This window comes from Mercenaria mercenaria, chromosome 12 (assembly GCF_021730395.1).
Source record: "Mercenaria mercenaria strain notata chromosome 12, MADL_Memer_1, whole genome shotgun sequence".
NCBI classification, from domain to species: domain Eukaryota; kingdom Metazoa; phylum Mollusca; class Bivalvia; order Venerida; family Veneridae; genus Mercenaria; species Mercenaria mercenaria.
Window position 1 is genome coordinate 42,354,150 of NC_069372.1, and position 20,316 is coordinate 42,374,465.

Below are 20,316 nucleotides of genomic sequence, written 5' to 3' on the forward strand. Positions count from 1 at the left end.
TAGCTCACTTTACCACTTGTGGCCTTTTTCCGTTTAACAGGCTGTTTTAAAAACATTTAAGGCGAGTGTATTGCTAACAGATATTATAGACCCCTTTTACGAAGTCCAAGATTAAATTCACTTAGGTTCAAGTAAAGTCTTTTGAAACCACCCCTCGGGTGAGTTTTTTGTTTTTAGTTTTTTACGCCGCATAGGCCTTGGTCTATTATAAAGAACACACCAAATTGTTCATAATAAATAGAGTAAACTATTAAGACAGGTTATTCCCTTTTGGACAACACATTTTTGTCTTATATCATATCTGCTTTGACTGTTCATGTTCTATTTTGTAGAAGATATCAAACTTCTTTTTCAAAAGTATTTTGTCATTACTTTTCTTATCATTGTGCGTCTAAAATGTTTGTCCAGGTACTCCGGGGGTTGAAAGTGTTACAAACCATGTACATTTTAAAAAATGCAAACATTTCAAAATGAAAGTGAGAGTAGAGCTGTCAAATTGACGAAAAAACTGCAGTATTTCAACAAATATAAAAGTAAACTATTTTCCATTTCCCGAAGTACCTAGATAAGTACTGTAAACCTAGAAATGTTCGCGGATACTATATTTCGCGTTTTTCAAAACATGAACATTTTCGCGGATACAAATCTTCGCGGAATGATATCCATCGCGAATCCCGCGAATATGAAGTCGCAAGTGAACATATTTAGTATTATAAGGTAAGTATCACTGCATAGTTGCATTTATAGTATTCTCGAAAACATTTAGTTTTATTGTATCCTTCAATTATAAATGCATCCTAATCCTTTTCATCCATATCAACGGTTATTCACACCTCCATTTTTTGACAGTCAGTAAATTGCTGTTATTACACTGTCATTTGTTTGCCATTTAGATAGGCGATTAATCCACACTTAGCAGAAATAGACACAATATTTTACTTACAAATAATATATCGTATTGGCTGCCGACTGCAAATTGCATGTTTATGTTGTTCGATAGATGCATATTGTTTTTGTTTTCATTCCCTGCTTGTCATACGGATCGATATTGAAAATGCTGTTGCTTCATAAATAAGTAAATTGTAAATCAATTGAAATAATGTGGATTTGTGCACTCACGTTATACAATTACGGTGCTAGAATATGAATGATTAACATCCAGGTATGTGTAAGCACAAAACCATTTTATAGCGATCTATATAAGCTGAAGCTAGAATCTTTCGCGTTTTTGTTAGAACAGAGTTTTTCGCGGCTATTTAATTTCACGGAAATATACTACCCGCGAAAGGCGCTAATTTAAAAAGCGCGAAAACAATTCTAGGTTTACAGTATGTAAGACACACAACAAAAACAAATTTAGAGAAAAAATATGTTTGAAAAAGAAGTTTGATATTTTGTACAAAATATAATGTGGACAGTTGAAGTACATGTTTTGAAAGACAAAATACATATTGTTACGAGCTAGCTGGGGGTGTTTGCTATTACTTGGTTCCTTTGGTAGCGTAGTAGTTTGTAGCTAGATGTGGCCTTGAGCTGTTAATAAGTTTACGTGTGAAGGGTTTGGTCAGTCAATTAATTAAAGTTCTAACATATCAGGCGAATAACTAATAACACCGCATAAACAGTTAATTGAGTTTATTCGTGTATGTACTTGTAATATTCTTCAAAATGACATCAGAAAATGTTACATTGTTCACATACATATAAGACTCGAACGACGATAAGGTGTATTTAATTCAACAGTTAAAACTTATAAAGTAGCAATGTATTTATGCATTATAATTAAGGCAGTTCAGGCTTTCCATACTTCTTCAAAGATGAGTGTATGTGCACTTAATAACATGGCATTCAGAATTGTACTAAAATAGCCAAAAACTTATGCTAAAAAATATGTATAATGTTCCCATAAATGATTCAAATTTGCTGGTATGTAAAATTACTCCAAATATCCAATAAAAGTTGCTTACAATGATATTACTCCACTGAAACGTCTGAATTTTTATATACTGTTATATATCAGAGAAAATCTCTTAAAACACTATAAGCAAATTGTGGCCTATCTGCTTACTATTCTGAACTTAAGTGACCCCGATGATCAAAATTTGGACCCTTTTATACTAAAGGCTCAACCACAACCCAGAAAGTGGTTGAAATGGTTAAAAACAGTTAAATCCACCGCTTTGGTTGGTGGTTGCAGACAAAAATGGTTGGTGCCAACCATAGCCATTAACCATAAATGGTAAAATTACTTAGAACTTAAAAATATTTAACTAGAAGAAGAACTGAGAAAATGTGATTTTCTCAACAAAAACAACTTAAATTATGAAATTCCAGTACCTTAGAATGGTTTACAGAGGCTTTTTGCAGATGATACATAATGTTACAAGTATTTTGATTGTCTTGACAACAAGTAAACAAACCCAAAATGCATCAGAACAGCTCAGTTTCCTGTTGACATTTAATACTCAGCAAAATGATGCAGAATTAATAAGTCTACATGCATGAAAAAAGATTAAGTCCAGGAATAAGAAGAAATAGTGAAAATTTAACACAAAATTGATGTCGTGAAAACAGATGACTGCAGATAAAAGTATAAACATTGGTTTCTAGAGTTTCTGCAAACAACCATTATATAACCTGTATCAATGAGCTTTAGTGTTTTGTTATTTTGTCAAAATACAGTTCATTGTGCTTTTTATGGCTGGTGATAATCAACGATAGACTGAAACATAAACAGATGATGGTTTCAAAAAACAAGATTACAGTCTGTACTGTGAGTATATGCTAAATTGATTATTACACAATGTCTTAATAAGACTCTTATTGATGATCATATCATATCCCCCACCCAGATTTTTATTGCAAAACTCCTGTTGCCATACTAATCTCTAAGTTGAACTAAAAGCACATATAACAGTTCTGAAGTCATGAGCACTCATTAAACTTGAAATGTAAATTTTCTTTTCACAGTAAAACACAGTTCGGCAATGTCTTTAAACGTTGATATATTTCTAGTTAATTTAATGAAAACGCGTTAAACTTCAAATGTTATTTTTCTTTTGACAATACATTTCGGCAATGTCTTTAAACGCTAAATTTCAGGAACGCATTTTTCTGTCAACAGTCCCTAACTAAATCAAACATTTCAAACATGAAGTTGAGTTGCAACGTGGTTGTCACTCTAAAATAAATTTATCGGAAAAGTTTAGTGACTTAAATGTTCAGTGTCGCTTATTAACGACCACGCTTTTCAGTGTCTTTTTCTGTGGAGCTTTGTTCTCCTTGGCTTTGTTCTCCTTGTCGCCGCTCTTCGTTTGTGAGATTGCCTTCTCCATGAAGTGCAGCTTCCGTTCCATTCTGCTCAGCTCCTCCGAAACCTTCTCCATGGCCCTCGCGTTGCTTCTTACTGCAAGGGCGTTAGCCTGGACTGCATTGGCTATCAGTGTGGTACCCTCCTGTATCGCCTTTACAATATCATGCACCCAGTTTCCATGCTGTGGTTGAGTTTCTGGTTCCGGTGTATTTGAAGGAGAATTATGAGATTTTTGTTTCTTTGTGGGTGGCTGGTTATCGTCATTATTGGTTTCTACATCCTGTAGTAATGGGTCATTCTGCTCAGCTTCAGGAATCATCAGTCTTGGGAGAATGTTAGTGACATTTTCGTCGAGACATTGTGTGCTGATTGATGTTTTTTGACTAGGAGATGATTGTGCTGTTGTTGTTAGCTTATCCAGATTGCTAGAATTTAGAAGATCGCTGAAATTTATAGTATCAAGTTGTGTAACTTGCTGGTTACTTGGACTTGCATTTGTTGGTGGTAGGTCCAGACCATACGCAGGTATAATATAGATTGAGGAGCAAGAAATCTGACTACGAGTCATGCCAGTAGCAAGGGGCTGTGTGGATGTTGATGTTCCCTGATGCTTCAATGAGGCTAAAGTTGGCTGCTTAGTGAGTGTTACTTGGTCCTGGTGCTGTGCCAAGGCGGATGTGAATGTTGGCTGCTGAAAAGGTGCCATCTGGTGCTGTGCTGACGCTGATGAAACGGTTTGCCGAATGGGTGTCATCTGATGCTGTGCCAAGGCTGGCGCAAATGTTGGCTGCTGAATGGGTGGAGCCTGGTACTCCGTTTGGGCTATGGCAAAATGCGACTGCTGGGCAGGTGCTACTTGATACTGCCCCAAGGCTGAAGTGAAGTTGGGTTGTGTCGACAGTATGGTATGCGGCTGGTAGCCTATGCTCTGGGGCTTAGATATAAGAGGAGCGGCTAGATCAACAAGCCATCTTGGCAGAGCACGCCCATCTGAGACTATGGTTTCTTCATCCTCCTCTTCAAATAGGCCATCACTATCGTCCATTGGGTTCTCCGGTAGAGAGTTCCGTGCAAGCCACCTGAGCGACTCCTCCCTAGTCAACTGTATCATGTCTTCCTCGACATTATATGGGTTAGACGATTTCTTCAAGATTTTTGCATAGTCTGGAACACCGCATCTGGCTTCTTCCTCCCGATGTCTTGAATACTTCTTTAGGTGGTCAACTAAAGATTGTTTTTCTTGGCAGCGGAAGAGGCAGAGTGAGAAGGAGAAAGGCACCCTATCGAATGGCACATGGTGTTTCAAGACGTGACCTATCACACGACCCTTCCTGTCTATCTTGGCACATTTGCCAAGTGGGCGAAAATAAGGTCTGCTGGCAGTCTTATTTCTCTTCCTAATGTAAGCATGTTCGGTGAAAGATTAGTTGCTTCATTTGGGGTTGCCCTGTAGGCACCAGCCAAAAACCCAAGATGCAGATCCCATTGATCTTGCTCACCCACAAGGAAAGCTTTAACCATCTTCAGTAGTGACCTATTAAACCTTTCTACCTGACCGTTGGCAAGCGGATTACGTGCACTGCATCTAGTTTTCTTTATTTGCAGCATTTGGCAAAGGTTTTTAAAAATGGAACTTTCGAATGATGCTCCCTGATCGCTGTGAATTGCTAGAGGTGTTCCCCTCCTGGCAATGACATCATTAAGGATTCTGGCTGCACATTCTTCCGCAGACTGGTTAGGAACTGCAAGGACCTCGACCTCGAGAAATGATCAGTCAAGACTAAGATATACTTGTTATTCCTAGGCGTCATAGGAAATGGGCCAACATAGTCAACTGCTAGCAGGTCCCAAGGGGCTCCAGCTGAAAGATGTCCTCGGGGGGCCCTAGGAGCTTTTTGTGGTTTCCGGTCTGAAGCACAGATGTCGCATCCCCTTATAAACAGATTGATATCATCTTTCATTTCAAACCAATAATAATGGGTTTGGATCTTGGCCTTGGTCTTTTTTACACCCAAATGCCCTCCGGTTAATGAATCATGCGCCAAGGATATTGCCATCTTCTGATATTCTCGCGGTAGGATCAGCTGCATGTACTCGTCGGTGCCATCTGCCTTTTTGAAAGCCTTATATAAGACGCCTTCTGTGAGCAACAGTGTTTCCCATATTACCCAATAATTTTGTGCGGCAGGGCTCTTACCCAACATGTCATTACTTGTTGGATTTTTGCTTTCAGTTAAGGCATCGACGATTAGCCTGATGTCTGCATCCTTCTGTTGTGCTGTGACCATTGATCCGGGTAGACAAAGAGCTAACCAGTTATTGCCTCGCTTTGGTTGTGCACTATTGTCGGTGCTCTTCCCTGCTACTTGGCATGTACTACGTATAGCAGACTGGGTGTTAGAGTTTTCAGTATCATTGGCAGGTGGAGCGGCGCAAAGTATCGTACCATGCATATCTTCTACCCTTTTCCGACATTTACGGCAGGGACCACATACAAGGGGCTCTGTCATGACTATGCTACTGCATGTGCAATCTCGTGGGTTTTCGCAACGTGAAAGCGCGTCACAGTGGCCTTGTTGTTTCCCTGGCCTGTACTGTATTGCAAAGTTGAAAGGCGCTAGTATTTCGATCCACCTTGCGATTTTGCCATTAGGTTCTTGCAAACTGAATAACCATGTCAACGCTTTATGATCGCTTCTGTCAGTGAATTTACGACCTAATAGGTACTGCCTAAAGTACTGCACAAAGAAGACAATTGCTAGTAGCTTTTGTTCTGTGACACAGTAATTGCATTCTGCCTTATTCATTGCTCTGCTGGCATACGCTTTCACTCGTTCTCGACCCTCTTGCATTTAATGGAGCACGGCGCCCAGGCCAAATCCAGATGCGTCAACATCCAAGAAGAACTCGCCTCCATCGTTAAATGGGTATCCCATTACTTCTGGACTAATAAGGGCTTGCTTTATCTGAACGAAGGCCAATTCGCATGCTTCATCCCAATAAAATGAAGCGTCTTTCTTGGTTAGCGCAAGTAGAGGTCGGGCAATCTTGGCATAATCCTTCACATACCTCCGGTAGTAGGATCCGGTTCCATAAAATTGCTTAACTTGTTTTGCATTTTTAGGTCTTGGCCATTGCACGATCTTGGCAATATTTTTGTAGGATCTGGGCTTACGCCTTTGCCTGACACCACAAGACCTAGGAATACAACCTCTGTTTGCAAGAGCTGACACTTGTCGGGTTTGGGCTTCATTCCAGCTGCCTTAATCCGCCCAAGCACCTCATCGACATTACGCAAGTGTTCATCGAAGCTAGCCCCATATACAATGATATCGTCGATGTAGACCAGGCATGTCACCCACTTCAATCCTTGAAGTGACAACTCCATTGTACGTTGAAAGGTGCTTGCGGAATTTGACAATCCAAATGGCATCCTCGTCATTTCGAATAATCCATACTTGCATACAAAGGCACTTTTTGGAACATCTTCTTTCTTCAGCGGTATCTGAAAATACACGCTGGTTAGATCGAAACTACTGAAAAGGCTAGACCCGGATACAGCATCCAAGCGGTCCTGTATTCTCGGTAAAGGAAAACCATCTTGTTTTATTAGACCATTGACCTTGCGGTAGTCCACACATGGCCTGACTGCCCCTGACTTCTTGCGGACTAGTACTATGGGACTTGCCCAAGGTGACATGCTTTTTTGGATAACCCCCTTTTTAAGTAGATCTTCTATAGCCTGTTTCTCTTCGTTAGCGAAAGCAAGAGGCACTCTTCTTGGCCTTTGTTTTATGGGCTTTGCGTCACCTGTATCTATAGAATGCTCTATCAGGTTCGTCAGCCCAATGTCCCATTCGTCAGTTGAGAAGGTGCTGCTGTACTTTACAAAAAGTCCTGCTATGGCCTGCTTTTCCTTCACAGATCTACCTTGAACGGTCTTGGAGAAAAGATCATGAAGATGTCTTGGGACCTTTTCCTCAGTTGATGGCTCAAAAGGCAACTGCATATCTCCATCATCTTTATTTGACCTTGTTTCGACCCTTCTCACCTGTGCTTGGTTTTCAGTCTCGCTGGTATTCTCTTGCTCTGCTATGACATTTACTATCCTTTCTATCTTCTCAGCTTTTCCTATTTCAGCATCTCGTTTCAGGGAGACTTCTCCACGGAACGGATTTAACACCCTCACCTTGCACGTGGGCGCTTGATTTATGTTGACGAGTGTAGAGGCCATCGCCGACTTGTATCGCTCTGCCAGATGTTCTGAAGGTTCTACCAGGTATTCAGCTTCATGGTCAAAATCATCTTCTTCCTTTCTACTGACATACACATCAATGATCATCTCTGATTGCCCTGGTATGTTCACATCATCAGCAACAACTACCCTCCTAGTTTTATCATTCTTGCCCACCTGGAAACATGGGATTTCCACACCGTCAAGCACTATTTTGTTTTTGCTTAGCAAAATATCAGCAGCTCCATGCTCGCGACCCTTTAAAACATCATACCCCAGAAGCGCCTCATCTTCTATATCAGCAATGATCGCCTCATTAGTTATCTCTAAAGGTCCAAAGCTTCAAAGTGAATTTTGCCTTGCCACACTCTTGAATCGGTGTGCCTCCTGCTCCAATCAAACAGGATGATTTTTCTAGGGCTGGTTGTCTCCCTTGGTTTATACTTTTGAAAACCTTTGAAGATATAACTGTCTTTGAAGCACCGGTATCAGCAGTGAATACTATAGGCACGTCTTCTACAAAACCTTTGACGTACACCCCATCACTCATTCCCCTGCACTTCTTTACCCTGGCCTTCTCTCTGACAGTCACATCTTCTTGCCCCTGTTCAACCTTGTCTGTTACATTAAACTGGCCGGAACACTCAGCTTCTAATTGGACCTCCCTTTGGCCGCAAGAGTCGGTCCCCTGAAGTTTAAAGGATTCTGACGTTTGGCCTGCTGGTAACTGTCTTGCGACTCTGTCTTGTTATTCTGGTTTTCGGTTCGATCTGGGCAGTTTCGTGCAAAGTGACCAAGTTTATGGCAATCAAAACATTTACGCCCACCTTTTTGGCTATTTCTTTCTTGCTTGCCTTTATATCTGTTCTCTAGTTTTTCAACTCTGTCCAGCATCGCTTCCAGAATCTTCTGCTGCTTATCTGTGTTACTTGTGTCCTCCTTTGTTTCATTTGGTTTCTCTCTGTAGGAGCTTTTTCCCTTTTCGGTTCTCTTTTGGTAATGCGCGACACTTTGGATTTTATTGGAATGTGAGTTGGTGTGTTCTTCTGGACTGGCTGTTTCGTCATGTTCGTTAAATTCACTTGCTCGCCTAAGATTTTCCTTGGTTCTGTGAGCTCTGATGTTTCTTGTCTGAATGAAATTGACAACGTGAAACACCGCTTCGTCAACTGTCACTGGCTCTTTGTTATACTCAACATCAAATCGGATGTCGTCATCTCTGAGGCCGTCAAGAAATCTTCGTACCAAGTCCTCATCCCTAGTTTTCCTGTCGCGATACCCATGCGCTTTATCATAGAGAACTTTCAGCTCTGCAGCAAACTCTTCTGCTGTTTCTCCCACTTTCTGCGATCTTTTGCTAAAACGTGAAGCGAAAAACCTTGGAGTCTCAATGACACGGTAGCGATTATCAAGTCCACTCTTAAGGTTCTTGTAGCTATGCAGTACTGAGGGGTGGAGCTGCGAGAAGACAAACTGTGCGGCCTGTCCTTAAATTCGTGGCAAGAGCTGGTCCAGCATTTCATCGTCTCCCCATCTCATCCTACATGCTATCGCTTCAAACCGAGTTACCCATACTAACCACTCCTCTTTCCCGGTGAAGGACGGTATTTTTACGTGATTCATATCACGTGACCTTTTGCTGTTTTCGTACGAGACGTTTTGGAAATCACCTCTACTATTCTGGTTTATATTGTGTAGGGAAGGATCTAGAGAAATAATATGGTTCATACCTAGAGAAAAGGGAATTTTGTGCCTGACTGTTATCGTGGGGACCATAAGGGACATGAGCCAAGTTATGATGTGGTGCTGGTAAATTAGTGATCTCTGACCTATGAACTGGGTACGGTTGAGAATGTGGTGTAGGCTGTGCACAATCAACATTGCTGTACAATTGCCTGGTGTCATACCTATACACCCCATTAGCTGGCCGGATAACTTGATGTATCTGAGTACCTGATGGTACCCTTTCGGTAGTCGACTCTCTGTATGGATTTCTTGGGAAACTACTTGAATTTCCACTATCATGATCAGCAGTGTTTAAACTTGAGGCTTGCTTTGTCAAAGGTTGTTTCAACTCTTGAAGCTGTTTAACTACATCCTTCAGAACACTCGTTACACCGCTCATCATATCTGACACCTGACATATGACATTTTCATTCTCCTCATTTAGACCTCTTTGTGACCTATCGCTTAATACAGAACCTGCATCTGAAAGCTCATCAGCTGTCTCAAACTTAACTGATGCACCGTGTCTGTCTAACTCGGCGTCCGGTTCATGACTGTGAAAACTAATGATGCCCTCGCTATCAACTGAATTTATATCATTCATGTTGTTTGGCGTATAAAAAGCTTCTCTAGACGTTGGTTCGATCATGGATCTGACAGAGTTAGATTATCAGATCCCACCGCTGCCACCATAAAAATGTTACGAGCTAGCTGGGGGTGTTTGCTATTACTTGATGGTTCCTTTGGTAGCGTAGTAGTTTGTAGCTAGATGTGGCCTTGAGCTGTTAATAAATTTGCGTGTGAAGGGTTTGGTCAGTCAACTAATTAAAGTTCTAACATATCAGGCGAATAACTAATAACACCGCATAAACAGTTAATTGAGTTTATTCGTGTATGTACTTGTAATATTCTTCAAAATGACATCAGAAAATGTTACACTGTTCACATACATATAAGACTCGAACGACCATAAGGTGTATTTAATTCAACAGTTAAAACTTATAAAGTAACAATGTATTTATGCATTATAATTAAGGCAGTTCAGGCTTTCCATACTTCTTCAAAGATGAGTACATGTGCACTTAACAACATGGCATTCAGAATTGTACTAAAATAGCCAAAAACTTATGCTAAAAAATATGTATAATGTTCCCATAAATGATTCAAATTTGTTGGTATGTAAAATTACTCCAAATATCCAATAAAAGTTGCTTACAGTGATATTACTCCACTGAAACGTCTGAATTTTTATATACTGTTATAGATCAGAGAAAATCTCTTAAGACACTATAAGCAAAATGTGGCCTATCTGCTTATTATTCTGAACTGAAGTGACCCCGATGGTCGAAATTTGGACCCTTTTATACTAAAGGCTCAACCACAACCCAGAAAGTGGTTGAAATGGTTAAAAACAGTTAAATCCACCGCTTTGGTTGGTGGTTGCAGACAAAAATGGTTGGTGCCAACCATAGCCATCAACCATAAATGGTAAAATTACTTAGAACTTACTTAAAAATATTTAACTAGAAGAAGAACTGAGAAAATGTGATTTTCTCAACAAAAACAACTTAAATTATGAAATTCCAGTACCTTAGAATGGTTTACAGAGGCTTTTTGCAGATGATACATAATGTTACAAGTACTTTGATTGTCTTGTCAACAAGTAAACAAACCCAAAATGCATCAGTACAGCTCAGCTTCCTGTTGACATTTAATACATGTGAAATTAATGCTTAGAAAGTTTGAAGGCTATAACATCATAAAACGAAGGATTCTTGCTAAATTACTCAGCAAAATGATGCAGAATTAATAAGTCTACATGCATGAAAAAAGATCAAGTCCAGGAATAAGAAGAAATAGTGAAAATTCAACACAAAACTGATGTCGTGAAAACAGATGACTGTAGATAAAAGTATAAACATTGGTTTCTAGAGTCTCTGCAAACAACCAGTATATAACCTGTATCAATGAGCTTTAGTGTTTTGTTATTTTGTCAAAATACAGTTCATTGTGCATTTTATGGCTGGTGATAATCAACGATAGACTGAAACATAAACAGATGATGGTTTCAAAAAACAAGATTACAGTCTGTACTGTGAGTATATGTTAAATTGATAATTACACGATGTCTTAATAAGACTCTTATTGATGATCATATCAATATTACCAAACAAGGTGACCTCTATATAAAGTATTTTCTACTTCTTCTGAACAACTCCATATAAACATGTTTATGTTATGAATATTATGGGTCTGTCGGGTATAATTTCCAAAATGAAAATTTACCCAAGGGGTAGAGGGGGGGGGGGGGGGTCTCAAACACTTTACATGAACCTTAAACTGTTAAAACGTAATATTTACGAGCAGATAAAATATATCGTACCTACATTACAAAATGACACATCCAGCAACGGAGCTCCGATGCCTCAATGTACACAGTCAGGGATGGTACTAAGAGGTCTAGGATTTCGTCCTGTTCGTTCGTTTCCTCGTCAAAAAAGCGTCTGTCATTTTTAAGAACTTGTATATCATGTAGTGATGTATACCAATGTACAAACACATGTACAGCCACCCGTTTGAAATTTGAATACTCGAATATTTCGGGTTATACCACTAGCTGATACAGTATATTTAGAAAGACACACGATAATAATTTAATGTTTATCTTTCGAAAAAAAATATTTCTATTTATTTATTTATTTATTTATTCATTCATTAATATATTCTGTACAATTATCGTCGTATAAGTCAGATACAGTTACTCGTTTTCCTTTAGAAGTGTCCTTTTACAGACGTAAGAAGCCGTTTCGCTCGGACGAACACCAGTTTTATCCTCGGCTTCGCCTCGGACAATATTGGTGTTCGTCCTAGCGAAACGCCTTCTTACGTCTGTAAGAGGACATCTTTGAAGAAAAACTCGTACTGAATCTATTATTTATCAGCTCAATACAGTGGACAAGTGTGTGAAATTTCGATCCATTCCCATTAGTGGGTACTGAGATACCAGCTTACATACACAAACTTAACCAAAAACTCTTAAGTCGAAAAAGGGGCATAATTTTGAAAAATGCAAAATAGAATTATAAGACATGCACAGTACATGTCAGATGATGACTGTGAACAAGTGTGTGAAGTTTCAATCAATTCCCATCAGTGGGTACTGAGATACCAGCTTACATACAAAACCTTAACCAAAATTTTCTAAGTCGAAAAAAGGGCATACTTTTGAAAAAATGCAAAATAGAGTTATGGGACCTGCATAGTGCATGTCAGATCATGACAGTGAACAAGTGTGTGAAATTTTAATCCATTCCCATTCGTGGATACTGAGATACAAGCTCACATACAAAAACTTAACCCAAAACTGCTAAGTGAAAAAAGGGGTATAATTTTGAAAAATGCAAAGTAGAGTTATGAGACTTACTTAGTGCATGTCAAATGATGACTGTGAACAAGTATGTGAAGTTTCGATCCATTCCCATCAGTGGGTACTGAGATACCAGCTTACATACAAAACCTTAACCAAACATTTCTAAGTCGAAAAAGGGGCATATTTTTTTAAAAAAGCAAAATAGAGTTATCAAACTTGTGCAATATAAGTCAGTTTATCACAGTGAATAAGTGTGTGAAATTTCAAACCATTCCAACAAGTGGTTACTGAGATACCAGCTTACATAAAAAACTTAACCAAATCGGGACGCGGACGCCGACGCACGGGCGAGTCCACTAGCTCTACTATTCTTTGAATAGTCGAGTTAAAAAGTATGACCGCTTGACGCGGTAGATTCAGACGTAAATATCTGTTAAGAAAGTTTCAATAATACCAACATACTGCATGTCGCTGTATATTTAGCTTAACGACATTCACTTCTCTTCACTTCACATTCTCATTCAATACAAGCAAGTGAACTTCAACACCCATTTCGCCGTGAAAAATTAATCCCTCATTGCCAAGTGCAATCTCTTCTTTCAAAATTGCAACATTCGATGATTTTATATTTCTTTTAAGCTCCATTTTTATTATTTTGCAAAAGTCTTCCTTCCCTTTCAGTCCATTAAGGACTACAACTTTTCCAATGAGCTTGACTTTGGATTGTTGTATTTCAGTTTCAGGGACACTAATATAGAGCCGAAAATATCCATCTGTAAAGTTAAATTCTAAATTTATGTGTGTTCCACGTATATCTACTACACACTTATGCTCACCTAAATTAAAAAGCGGTCTATATTTGCTCGTATCAATCTTTAAGAACACAATTGACCCGTTCCAATCTTTAAAATCATCAAAACTTAACCTTTCGTTTTTCGGTATCCCCATGCGGTGATTACTGTATAATACCAGCACTCTTTGTAGTTCTTTATTCAGGTCGTCAACCATCTGATTCGTTTCGACTTGCGTCGATTCCATCTTATTGATTATTTCTCGATGAATAACATTTTTTCCTTTCTGAGAAATTGTAGCTTTTTCCTCTGTTTCGTTAAGCTCGGATACAGACTTGCTCGCTGCTAGTGTAGTGCACTTGTGAAATAAATCATCCAAAGAATATAGACAGGCTATGTCAATTAATCTACACAGAGTTTCTGCCGAGGAATTTTCATCGATACTGCTCAGGAAACATGCTTCACACTTTAATTTGAGAGTGACCACTTGATACTCTTCCGCCAAAGCAACAACTTGATACGCGTTCTTAATGGTAACAGCTTCCATTACACTCGGATAAATGCATCGCAGGAACTCTTGAATTTCTTCGAATTTCTTTCCAGGTAATGTCATTTCGGCTTCTCCCTTTTCTTTGAACTCTGACAGGACATTCTTTCGAATACAGGCGATGCAAGAGCTAAAATGAGTTTTGCTACATAAAGTCTCTTATCCTCCACGATGAAACAAAAATCTTCTCTCTATGTTTTTGTCGTAAAATCATGATCGGAATTTCCGGAAATATTGTCCGTCTCCTCTAAACTAGATTTAGCAACATCTGACATTCCATCTCTTTCCTCGTGCGTACCCATAAAGAACAATTGTTCAACGAAATAAAGTTAATGCTAGTATATATAAACGGATGGAGATTTCAAATGATAATTAAGATACTCATTGTAATTACTTAGACTTCTAAAGATGAATTACTGATATAAGACCAAACAAAAAAAGCTGCATGTCCTTCAATGACATTATGGCATATAAAGATTCCAAACCGAAAGTAGCCTATTTTAGTTCCATAGTTTCTGTTACTCAGTGTATAAGAAATGTTGACTAACACTGTAGTAAAAAATCTTGATAGTAATTGATTTTACAGTTAAGTACGATGCTATATTTTAAGAATCATAATGAACAAGCAAATTCATTTCAAGTATCCCTAGCCGAATAGGTTGTTTTGTGAATGGCGTAACTTCATTTTGAAAGATATCTTATTTTCAAATTATACACAACTTATGTACAATAGGATGTGCCTGGCCTGATGATGCGTGTAAAGTGTGAAATAAACATACTTAACGAAAGAGAAAAAAGAAAATAACTTTTTTAAGTTAGTAAACATATAGTGCCAAAAATATGCATGTGCTTAACAGCTCTACAGTGATTTATATTTGTATTAAATTTCATTAATAGCCATCCTTGGGTTCCATTTTTGTATGGGAATGTAAGACAATCAATCTGCAGTGACGAAAGATGTGCATTTCTTTAGGATCCACCGACGGATTAGTATGGATTGCAAAACATTTAAAAAGCAATCACTCTTTAAGTTACTGAGGTGATACTGACGAAAGTTGCGCATGAGCCACCAATGTTTCATTAAGATCCATCAATAGGTTTCTTAAATACAATAAAAAAGTACCAATTATTTTGTGGAAAATTTACTTTTACTAAATCAAAAGGGAAAATGCTATATGTGAGCAAAGGTCATATGTTAAATAATTATGTGAGGTTTGACAATTTTAACTAAAATGATTTTTCAATTATAAATATTTTCAATTTCGGACGGATGGACACTCGCAAGGGTGAACGCATACACGGACAGACGAACGAACAGACTGACGCGCAACGCAATACCAATATCGGGGAATAGCAAAGAACGACATGGTGGTAAAATAGAAAAAGAATGATATATTTTAAGTATATTTAAACCAATCAAGTTATTTCCTATAACTGATACTTCTTATTATTTTTCAGAATCAAACCATTAATTGCGAAATTTATGTAATGTCGTGTCATTTCATATAGCAAACAGGATTAAACTATCAATACTTACATGCTACTGTGGCTTTATTCCTCACAAATAAGCAAAAAGTGGACTTAGTATTCGTTACCAATGTAATGACTGAAACTACAAATAATCAGAGGCATGTGATTATCATTTTCAAAAAGCAGATCAGTATATTTTCTGAAAATTCGTTATAGGACGAGTTGGTGTTCGTTATCAATTGAATGACTTAAACTACAAACAAGAGCTGTCCGTAAGGCAGCCAATGCTCGACTATTCGAATTATTGTCCCAGAAGCAGGAAAATGTTACCCTAAATGTTAAAATATCTAAAGAGTTTCAATTCAGTATCTGCATTAGATTTTTTTGGAGATAGTAACCGTTGCTTGCAAAACTTTAATCAGAAATTTTATGTTCAACAGGGGACATAATTTGACCAAAAATGCATGTCAGAGTTATGGGACTTGATGCAATCAACTGGTTTAATAACCCCGAAGGCACATGTGAAGTTTCAATTTAATATCTGCATTAATTTTGTTCTGCAGGTAGTAACTTGCATGTAAAACTTTAACCAGAATTTTCTAAGTCTAAAAGGAGGCATAATTTGCCCAATATACATGTCAAAGTTATGAGACTTGACCCAGTGAGGTTGGTAATTGATCTAGAAAAATAAAAAAATAAGTTTCAAATAGATATATGCCTTTATGTAATAGCTGTACGTACTTGCACGCAAAACTTTAACCAGGATTTTCTAAGTCCAACAGGGGGCATAATTTGGCCAAAATGCAGTTCAGAGTTATGGGACTTGATGCTATCAGCTAGTTTTATAACCCCGAAAACAATTTAAATTCAATATCTGTATTAGTTTTTGAGATAGTAATTTGTATGTAAAACTTTAACCAGGATTTTCTAAGTCAAAAAGGGGGCATAATTTGCTCAAAATTCATGTCAGAGTTATGGGACTTGATCCAGTTAGGTTGATAATTGATCTAGAAACAAAAAGTTTCAAATCTATACGCCTTTTAGTAATAGTTGTATGTACTTGCATGTAAAACTTTAACTAGGATTTTCTAAGTCCAAAAGGGGGCATAATTTGCTCAAAATACATGTCAGAGTTAAGGAACTTGACCCAGTGAGGCTGGTAATTGACCTTAAAAAAAAAAGAAAAAAAAGTTTCAAAGCTGTATGCCTTTAAATGATAGCTGTATGTACTTGCATGCAAAACTTTAACCAAGGTATGACGCCGACGCTAGGGTGAGTAGAATAGCTAGACTATTCTTCGAATAGTCGAGCTAATAATCAGAGGCACGTGATTATCATTTTCAGCAAAACATATCGGTATATTTTCTGAAAACTTGCTATAGGGCAAGTTATTTTTAAACGAAAGATTTGCAAAGTACTATTTGTATGCATAACCTTTTGTTATCCTACAAAAACAGATATCGAGTGTTATATTGATTGACAAAGCGCAAGAGCGTTTTGTGGGTTTAACTAGTCTAAATAATGAGACCTCTGGTAGACCGATAACGTGAATAATTCAATGTCCCGAGCGACATTTTTTTTTAATATTGGACTATTTTTAAATTTGGGAAATAGATTTTACTTTTGCGTGTTCTGTTGGCAAATAATACACGGTTTTGAGTTCAGATGCGTAGTAATCTAATCACGAAAGCCAAACTCTATTTCCATTCTAACATGTTCGAATTACAACAGAAAGGAATTCTAATCTGGAATCCTTTTTAGGCGAAATAGCCAAATGTAGCTCATTTTGCGAAATGTGTTTTAATCGTCGACAAGACAACACACGGTAAAATCCTTCTTTGTTTATATAAAGAAAATCTTAAAAGTGTTAGAATTTGGATTACACTGCACGAGGAAACATACGTGTATAAGAAAACGATTAATATACACATACATTTTAGTCGTGTAGTCCATAATATCAAAAATTAGATTCCACACGGAAAATGCATTACCGTAGCCAAATATTAAAACACAATACTGAAAATCAAAAGATAATCAATGTCAAAACACAATTTTGTGCATACCCTATCAATACAATCTCCCTTATATTCCAGTTTTAAGAATTGTGAAAGAATTTGATCTGTTTCTATATCAACACAGTTTTTAAAAGACCAATGATTTAAGATTTGATGCGATTTGAGAGACTATACTGTATTTAGCCACGTGTCAAAGGTGTCTAGATTCCTTGATGAGGGAGGGCTTAATGGTCGCACAGTCCAAAATCCTCTTAAATGAACGAACTGGTTATCTACTGCCAGCATTAATTTTGAAAGTACGGTACGATTGTCAAGTAATGAAAGCACTGAAAGTGCTGACAGCGAGGGGCTCATTGCAGATCATGTTTGTCAGTTGGACAAATGTATACACTCAGTAATACCAGCCTATTAAATACCACCATTAAAGTCAGATAATTCAAAAACCCTCTTTGTTTGGTTGTGGTTTCATGCCAGCTTTTAACAGACTTTCAGTAAAAGCCATTAGAGTGTGAATCAAGGCTCGTGACAACTTTCTCGCATAAAAAGGTCAAAGGTCAAGTATACGTCATTGGAGTGAGTAACAGAGATGGGTTCCGCAGAGCTGAACGCAGATGAACAAGTTATCAATATCTCACTCACTTTAGTCCTTGATGTCTATAACTGTGGAATGTTGACAATTATTACCGCTGATGCGCAAGACCATGACTAAGACAAGATCACTCGTAACTACAAACTTACAAAAAAAATCAGATTACCGTAAAAGCTATCAACCATCATACTAACTGTACAGTAATAACAACAAGGAGATGACTACTCAGTAATTAAAATCTCGGAAACTAGCTTCCAGTGCTTTGTTTTGTCAAGATCAAGGAGACACTTCTGAAGAAGAATCCCGGAGTATTGTTTTCGAAAGGATTTTTTGCAAATCTGAAATTTACACCGGAAAGCAAATGGCCAATATTGGCGTATTTGTTATAACAAATATTTGTTGTATCAATATTAGCTAATTGTATAATGATTCCAAAACAACAGCTCTTTTTGGGTATTTATCTATCGGTAGGGGAAAGATTAAAAATACTTTTTAAGTCGGAATTGAAACTGATTCCATTTGTAGTCTGTTCCACTGATCTGTCTTAGCAATATAGCGTCAGTTATGGGGGCAAGGGACAATAAATTTTAAAGTTCCAAGAATCTGCGTTAATACCAGTGCGAAAAAAATCATTAAAACTCCAAATTTGAGAAATTTGTGGAAAGTTTTGAGCGGACGTATTGCATATATATATTCATCAGGTGACATTTTCAGCCTGCCGATTCCATTGTTTGTATGATAAAAACGAGTAAAATTCCGGTTTCAGGACACTAAATTTTGAAGCAAAATGACCCAGAATGCACACCTTGCGCAAACAACCTGTACCGCATATCAATCATTGTATATTTTTAAAGAATTTGAAAAGACGAAAATAATCATAGTGGGAAGAAAATTGTCTCATAACTGTTTACTTTTTCCGCAGATTTGAGCGGAAACTGTATGGATGGATGACCGTTTCTATTTTTTTTTGTGACTTCCGTTACCTCAGGTAAGATTTTAGACCCGGCCGCCTACACGGAACTAGGAGCTTCGACTGAAGCATTTTGTTTATTTATTTTACACAATAATTACACGTACGCAGGAATTCTTAGTTCTATAAACACCATAAATAACCATGTTGAATATAAAGGCCTTTACAGGACATCTACCTTTTTCATTAAAAAAAAAACCTACCAGGGCCAAATGCAAAACTGTCCCTTGTCAATTAACAAACCAATTACAAGCGTACAGATTTCTTACACTCCTAAAGTCTGTAAGACAATGAAAGTAACACAGTCTAACAAATTTCTGTATCTTATCAATACCATGATCCGCCGCGCGGATGCTAATCTAAAATAGCCCAAAGAGAAATGTAGCACAATATAACCTTTAGTTTTTTTAAACATATTTATTCCCAAATAGTAAACATATATATTGATACATAGTCGTATGTACAGTGAATATTATAACTTAAGAAAGGATAAGAATGGAAGGCAAGTCTTATAGAATTCTTCTCCTGCGCGGACAATTAACTTGTAGACATAAGTTTATATCTAAAATGGGACTAGGAAAAAAATTGTTGTCATAATGTTATCTGAAAACAAATGCACATAGATTATCAATTCAGTATTTATTGTAAAGAAAAACAAAGACGTAAAAAGGTTTAATACAAGAAAATAGAGGTGTTGAAGGGTGAAGTAATAATAATGAAATGATATCTACTGCGTGATAGTCTTTACTATAAAGATAGAAGTGTTGAAGTTTGTCTTAAAGAATAGGGTCATTTGACTTATAAGAATCTCTTGCTGTCCGATATGAAGGAATGCACGTAGAAGAATATAGTCATGTTATCCTGATCAGAAAGGTAAAAAGAACAGTATCCAAGTCAATATCAAAATTCGCTAGATTATTTAGAAAACCGTTTCGGCAATCATTGTAAAGTGTGCATTCAAAGAAAAAAATGATAATTAGTTTCAATTTTGCCACATTGGCATAATGGTGTAGGAGAAATATTTCTAAAGAACAAGTGATAATTCAGTGAACTGTATTTAGTACGGAGACGTGTATGGAGAACCTGAGACTTCCTGTCCCCAGCGTAATAGTACATTGGTGTACGTCACTTGTTTAAGTTTCGTTTGAATCAAGACAGTGTTTGAGAGTAACGAATATCACAGTTAAGCAGGTTCCAATCACATGTAGTTGAAGGCAAAAATGAATTAAATTCATTTTTGCCTTCAACTACACGTGATTGGAACCTGCTCAATTAAAATAAAGTGTCGTTCT

General features: G+C 37.5%; 1 protein-coding gene across 1 annotated transcript in view; it reads right to left on the reverse strand.

Moving 5' to 3' along the window:
* Nucleotides 1-15,619, reverse strand: part of LOC128547352 (uncharacterized) — a 30,267-nt gene extending 14,648 nt beyond the window's left edge. The window contains exon 1 of the mRNA XM_053519852.1: nucleotides 15,518-15,619. The gene's annotated coding sequence lies outside the window, so the exon portion shown is untranslated. The remainder of the gene's footprint in view (nucleotides 1-15,517) is intronic.
* Between the last annotated feature and the right edge of the window lie 4,697 nt (nucleotides 15,620-20,316).